Source organism: Buteo buteo, unplaced genomic scaffold (assembly GCF_964188355.1).
Source record: "Buteo buteo unplaced genomic scaffold, bButBut1.hap1.1 HAP1_SCAFFOLD_107, whole genome shotgun sequence".
In the NCBI taxonomy this organism is placed as follows: domain Eukaryota; kingdom Metazoa; phylum Chordata; class Aves; order Accipitriformes; family Accipitridae; genus Buteo; species Buteo buteo.
The window spans coordinates 87,501-94,799 of NW_027439271.1; positions in this window are offsets into that span (position 1 = coordinate 87,501).

Here is a 7,299-nt window from a genome sequence, read left to right on the forward strand (position 1 = left end):
GGGGTAGACCTGGCCGCCCCTTGCCGGCCCAAGGGGTAGACCTGGCCGCCCCTTGCCGGCCCAAGGGGTAGACCTGGCCGCCTTACCTGACCGTCCAGAGCAGTCCTGGCATCCCTACCTGATGCTCCAGACTTAGCTTGGCGTCCCATGCCGACACTCCGGGGTAGTACCATTACCCCTACCCGGCAGCCAGGGGTAGTACCCGTAACCCTCATTGGTACTCCGGGGTAGTACCAGTACCCCCACCCGGCAGCCAGGGGTAGTACCCGTAACCCCCACCTGTACTCCTTGGTAGTACCCGTATACCCCCGCCCGATACTCCGGGGCAGTACCCGCATACCCCCGCCCGGTACTCCGGGGCAGTACCCGCATACCCCCGCCCGGTACTCCGGGGAAGTACCCATATACCCCCGCCCGGTACTCCGGGGCAGTACCCGCATACCCCCGCCCGGTACTCCAGGGCAGTACCCGCATACCCCCGCCCGGTACTCCGGGGAAGTACCCATATACCTCCACCCGGTACTCCGGGGCAGTACCCGCATACCCCCGCCCGGTACTCCGGGGCAGCACCCCTATGCCCCCGCCCGGTACTCCGGGGCAGTACCCGTATGCCCCCGCCCGGTACTCCGGGGCAGTACCAGTACCCCCGCCCGGTACTCCGGGGTACTACCCGTAACACCCACCTGTACTCCTTCGTAGTACCCGTATACCCCCGCCCGGTACTCCGGGGCAGTACCCGCATACCCCTGCCCGGTACTCCGGGGCAGTACCCGTATACCCCCGCCCGGTACCCCGGGGTAGTACCCGTGTACCCCCGTCAGTACTCCGGGGCAGTACCGGTACCCCCGCCCGGTACTCCGGGGTACTACCCGTAACCCCCACCTGTACTCCTTCCTTGGTAGTACCCGTATACCCCCGCCCGGTACTCCGGGGCAGTACCCGCATACCCCCGCCCGGTACTCCGGGGCAGTACCGGTACCCCCGCCCAGTACTCCGGGGTGCTACCCGTAACCCCCACCTGTACTCCTTGGTAGTACCCGTATACCCCCGCCCGGTACTCCGGGGCAGTACCCGCATACCCCCGCCCGGTACTCCGGGGCAGTACCGGTACCCCCGCCCGGTACTCCGGGGTGCTACCCGTAACCCCCACCTGTACTCCTTCCTTGGTAGTACCCGTATACCCCCGCCCGGTACTCCGGGGCAGTACCCGCATACCCCCGCCCGGTACTCCGGGGAAGTACCCATATACCTCCACCCGGTACTCCGGGGCAGTACCCGCATACCCCCGCCCGGTACTCTGGGGCAGTACCCGTATGCCCCCGCCCGGTACTCCGGGGTACTACCCGTAACCCCCACCTGTGCTCCTTCGTAGTACCCGTATACCCCCGTCCTGTACTCCGGGGTAGTACCCGTATACCGCCGCCCGGTACCCCGGGGTAGTACCCGTGTACCCCCGTCAGTACTCCGGGGCAGTACCGGTACCCCCGCCCGGTACGCCGGGGGAAAAACTGCTGTCCCTACGGGCGCGCGAGTTTAGACCCAGCCTTCCTACCCGACCCTCCGCCTTACGCCCGGTGTCCCCAGGCGACGTTCCGGGATAGAACCCGTTCCCCCACCAGTACTCTGGGCCCGTGGCGGAACCCTTTGTGATGCGCCGGAGTTCTACCTGCTGTCCCTACGGGCACGCGGCGATGGATCCCGGCCCCCCATCCTGACCCTCCAGGGTAGGCCCGGCCACCCTACCTGACCCTCTGGGGTCAGCCCGGTGTCCCTACCCGACGCTCCGGGGTAGGCCTGGCGCCCCTACCTCATCCTCCGGGGTAGTACCCGTACCCCTACCGGTGCTCCGGGGTACACCTGCTGTCCCTACAGGCGCTCCGGGGTAGGCCCGGCCACCCTACCTGACCCTCTGGGGTCAGCCCGGTGTCCCTACCCGACGCTCCGGGGTACGCCTGGCGCCCCTACCTCATGCTCCGGGGTAGTACCGGTACCCCTACCGGTGCTCCGGGGTACACCTGCTGTCCCTACAGGCGCTCCGGGGTAGGCCCGGCCACCCTACCTGACCCTCCGGGGTCAGCCCGGTGTCCCTACCCGACGCTCCGGGGTAGGCCTGGCGCCCCTACCTCATCCTCCGGGGTAGTGCCGGTACCCCTGCCGGTGCTCCGGGGTACACCTGCGGTCCCTACAGGCGCTCCGGGGTAGGCCCGGCCACCCTACCTGACCCTCCGGGGTCAGCCCGGTATCCCTACCCGACGCTCCGGGGTAGGCCTGGCGCCCCTACCTCATCCTCCGGGGTAGTACCCGTACCCCTACCGGTGCTCCGGGATACACCTGCGGTCCCTACAGGCGCTCCGGGGTAGGCCCGGCCACCCTACCTGACCCTCTGGGGTCAGCCCGGTGTCCCTACCCGACGCTCCGGGGTACGCCTGGCGCCCCTACCTCATGCTCCGGGGTAGTGCCGGTACCCCTGCCGGTGCTCCGGGGTACACCTGCGGTCCCTACAGGCGCTCCGGGGTAGGCCCGGCCACCCTACCTGACCCTCCGGGGTCAGCCCGGTATCCCTACCCGACGCTCCGGGGTAGGCCTGGCGCCCCTACCTCATCCTCCGGGGTAGTGCCGGTACCCCTGCCGGTGCTCCGGGGTACACCTGCGGTCCCTACAGGCGCTCCGGGGTAGGCCCGGCCACCCTACCTGACCCTCCGGGGTCAGCCCGGTGTCCCTACCCGACGCTCCGGGGTAGGCCTGGCGCCCCTACCTCATCCTCCGGGGTAGTGCCGGTACCCCTGCCGGTGCTCCGGGATACCCCTGCGGTCCCTACAGGCGCTCCGGGGTAGGCCCGGCCACCCTACCTGACCCTCCGGGGTCAGCCCGGTGTCCCTACCCGACGCTCCGGGGTAGGCCTGGCGCCCCTACCTCATCCTCCGGGGTAGTGCCGGTACCCCTACCGGTGCTCCGGGATACCCCTGCGGTCCCTACAGGCGCTCCGGGGTAGGCCCGGCCACCCTACCTGACCCTCCGGGGTCAGCCCGGTGTCCCTACCCGACGCTCCGGGGTAGGCCTGGCGCCCCTACCTCATCCTCCGGGGTAGTGCCGGTACCCCTGCCGGTGCTCCGGGGTACACCTGCGGTCCCTACAGGCGCTCCGGGGTAGGCCCGGCCACCCTACCTGACCCTCCGGGGTCAGCCCGGTATCCCTACCCGACGCTCCGGGGTAGGCCTGGCGCCCCTACCTCATCCTCCGGGGTAGTGCCGGTACCCCTGCCGGTGCTCCGGGGTACACCTGCGGTCCCTACAGGCGCTCCGGGGTAGGCCCGGCCACCCTACCTGACCCTCCGGGGTCAGCCCGGTGTCCCTACCCGACGCTCCGGGGTAGGCCTGGCGCCCCTACCTCATCCTCCGGGGTAGTGCCGGTACCCCTGCCGGTGCTCCGGGGTACACCTGCGGTCCCTACAGGCGCTCCGGGGTAGGCCCGGCCACCCTACCTGACCCTCCGGGGTCAGCCCGGTATCCCTACCCGACGCTCCGGGGTAGGCCTGGCGCCCCTACCTCATCCTCCGGGGTAGTGCCGGTACCCCTGCCGGTGCTCCGGGGTACACCTGCGGTCCCTACAGGCGCTCCGGGATAGGCCCGGCCACCCTACCTGACCCTCCGGGGTCAGCCCGGTATCCCTACCCGACGCTCCGGGGTAGGCCTGGCGCCCCTACCTCATCCTCCGGGGTAGTGCCGGTACCCCTGCCGGTGCTCCGGGGTACACCTGCGGTCCCTACAGGCGCTCCGGGGTAGGCCCGGCCACCCTACCTGACCCTCCGGGGTCAGCCCGGTATCCCTACCCGACGCTCCGGGGTAGGCCTGGCGCCCCTACCTCATCCTCCGGGGTAGTGCCGGTACCCCTGCCGGTGCTCCGGGGTACACCTGCGGTCCCTACAGGCGCTCCGGGGTAGGCCCGGCCACCCTACCTGACCCTCTGGGGTCAGCCCGGTGTCCCTACCCGACGCTCCGGGGTAGGCCTGGCGCCCCTACCTCATCCTCCGGGGTAGTGCCGGTACCCCTGCCGGTGCTCCGGGGTACACCTGCGGTCCCTACAGGCGCTCCGGGGTAGGCCCGGCCACCCTACCTGACCCTCTGGGGTCAGCCCGGTGTCCCTACCCGACGCTCCGGGGTAGGCCTGGCGCCCCTACCTCATCCTCCGGGGTAGTGCCGGTACCCCTACCGGTGCTCCGGGGTACACCTGCGGTCCCTACAGGCGCTCCGGGGTAGGCCCGGCCACCCTACCTGACTTTCTGGGGGTCAGCCCGGTATCCCTACCTGATGCTCCGGGGTAGTCCTGGCCTCCTTACCTGTGTCTCCGGGTAAACCTGGCCACGCTGCAGGGTCGGCCTGCACTCCCTGGCCGCACTACGGGCCGGTCCTGATTAGTGTATTAAGACCGCTCCGCGATTCCACTTTCTTAAAATTTATTGTGTCTGACAGCTTGTCTTTTACCGCGCACGCAGGCAGGCAGGCAGGCAGGCAGGCACGCGTCAAAAACGTGAGAGCAAAGCGTTACCCGCAGTCGGAGTACTTTATCGGTAACGACTTCTTCGGGAAGAGGCGCCGACGCTGCTCTCTCGTCTCTGTACGAGTCGGTGGCCGTCCGGGTACCGCGTGGCACCGTTGGCGTGGGATCCGCTCCTAAACGAATACAGAAGAATCGATACGCTATGAATCGTCATCGATTGAAGTTATTAACAGTTGACGAGCGATGCTGGATTGTATCGTTTATGGAGCGTCACCTACCGACTGATTTAGCGCTACGCGGTAATACGCTTTCTGGCAGTTCCTTAAATAACAAAACTCATTCGTTCACGCACGCTAGGTGTGCATCCCTTCGTTAATAGCCGGAGAAGGAATACGTACGTACGTACGTACGTACCTACCAGCGGATCGTCACGGATTGAATATGACTCGATTAGTAGTCACCAGTATTATAAATTACCGACTCCTAAAGTTTGATTGCGGCACTCCTTTAGGACCTTGCGACGCTCTTGGTTAACGTTAGCGTTCTCCGGCCCCTGCGTTATCGCGCATTAACTGTTCATTGGCCTCCGAGGGACGGCGGTCTCGCAGGCCTCTGAAGAAAGCCAGTCGGCTGCCTGACAAGCGGTCCCTGTGGCCGAGGCCGACTTAGCCGAGCATCCTCGGAGACGACGAGCTCGCGTGGCCGCCGTGCCGGCTGACCGGCCCGCCCCGGGGCCGTTTCCCCCCCGCTCCCCGTCGCCGAAGGAGCGCGCCCCCCGCCACCGCCTAAGGCCGCTGGGACCTTCCTCACCGCTCGAACGCATCCCGCCGGCGACGGAGCCGCTGATGCCCCTCTGTCGGAAGCGCGGCGCGCCTCTCCGGCAGCCCTGGCTGGGGCCCTGGAGCCCCAGGTCTCTGCCCAGGCCGAGGCACGCGGCTGCTGCTTTGCCAGGGACGGGTCCGACCGGGAGCCGAGCGCATCGCCCGTAGGCAGGCACGGGCGCAGGCCGGACGTCGAAGCGGCCGACCACCCGGGCTGTAACAGAGAAAGCGGCGTTAGCGACACCGTTACAAATCTTTCTCATTTCCACCTGCGTGCGCGCCCGCACCCCGCCAAAACAGGCCCCCGGCCCGAACGCCCACCGCCTGCTGCTGCAGCCGCTCACCCGCCCTTAGACACACGCACGCGCACGCACGCACTGCCCCCCCCCCATTCGAGTCCCCGCCCCAAACACCTCCCGCCCGCCACCGCACCCACTCGCACGGGGCTACACACGTGCGCACCCCCCCCCCCCGCAACCGGCCCCCCCCAGCCCAAACCCTCCACCCGCTGCCCCGCTCACAGTCGTGCGCTCAAAACGCACACGCGCGCAGCCCCCCCCCCCCCCCCGCCCGAAACAGGGCCCCGGGCCGACACCCCCCACCCCCGTCACCCCGGGCCCGCCGCTGCACGCACACACACACCGCCCCCCCGCCCTCCCGCCACGCAGTTCGCGCCGAGCCTGGCTGCCCCTGCTCCCCCCTTCCGCCACCAGGCTTGCCGCCCCCGGTGGTGGAAGGCGGGAGACTTTAGGACCCTGCGGCGTCCCTGCCGGCTCCGTGCCCGGGCGGGAGAGGGGAGCCCCCCCGGTGCCCTGCCGTCTCTAAACCCCAGCTGCCGAGTCCCTATCCTGCCGCACCCGTGGCCCCGCTCCCGCCTTTCTTTCTCAGCCAGCCACGCACTCGCCCTGCTCCACTCCCGCCCGCCGCCGCCGCGGGGGGAAAACTAAAGGACCGGGGGGGTGGGACGGGGACGGGGACGGGGACGGGGACGGGGGAGAGAAGTAAAAAAAATAAAACTCCAACCGATCCAAACAGAAGCCTTCTCCGAAAAGACACACCGTCCCCCCTCGCCAGCCTGCCTCTGCGCCAGGCTCCCCGCCTGCTCGCCAGCCGCTCTCGCCCTGCTGCACTCCTGCCCGCCCTCGCCGCGGGGGGAAAACTAAACGACCGGGGGGGACGGGACGGGGACGGGGACGGGGACGGGGACGGGGGAGAGAAGTAAAAAAAATAAAACTCCAACCGATCCAAACAGAAGCCTTCTCCGAAAAGACACACCGTCCCCCCTCGCCAGCCTGCCTCTGCGCCAGGCTCCCCGCCTGCTCGCCCTGCTCCACTCCTGCCCGCCCCCGCCGCGGGGGGAAAACTAAACGACCGGGGGGGGGGGGGGACGGGGACGGGGACGGGGACGGGGGAGAGAAGTAAAAAAAATAAAACTCCAACCGATCCAAACAGAAGCCTTCTCCGAAAAGACACACCGTCCCCCCTCGCCAGCCTGCCTCTGCGCCAGGCTCCCCGCCTGCTCGCCAGCCGCTCTCGCCCTGCTCCATTCCTGCCCGCCCCCGCCGCGGGGGGAAAACTAAACGACCGGGGGGGGGGGGACGGGGACGGGGACGGGGACGGGGGAGAGAAGTAAAAAAAATAAAACTCCAACCGATCCAAACAGAAGCCTTCTCCGAAAAGACACACCGTCCCCCCTCGCCAGCCTGCCTCTGCGCCAGGCTCCCCGCCTGCTCGCCAGCCGCTCTCGCCCTGCTCCACTCCTGCCCGCCCCCGCCGCGGGGGGAAAACTAAACGACCGGGGGGGGGGGGACGGGGACGGGGACGGGGACGGGGACGGGGACGGGGGAGAGAAGTAAAAAAAATAAAACTCCAACCGATCCAAACAGAAGCCTTCTCCGAAAAGACACACCGTCCCCCCTCGCCAGCCTACCTCTGCGCCAGGCTCCCCGCCTGCTCGCCAGCCGCTCTCGCCCCCCCTCTT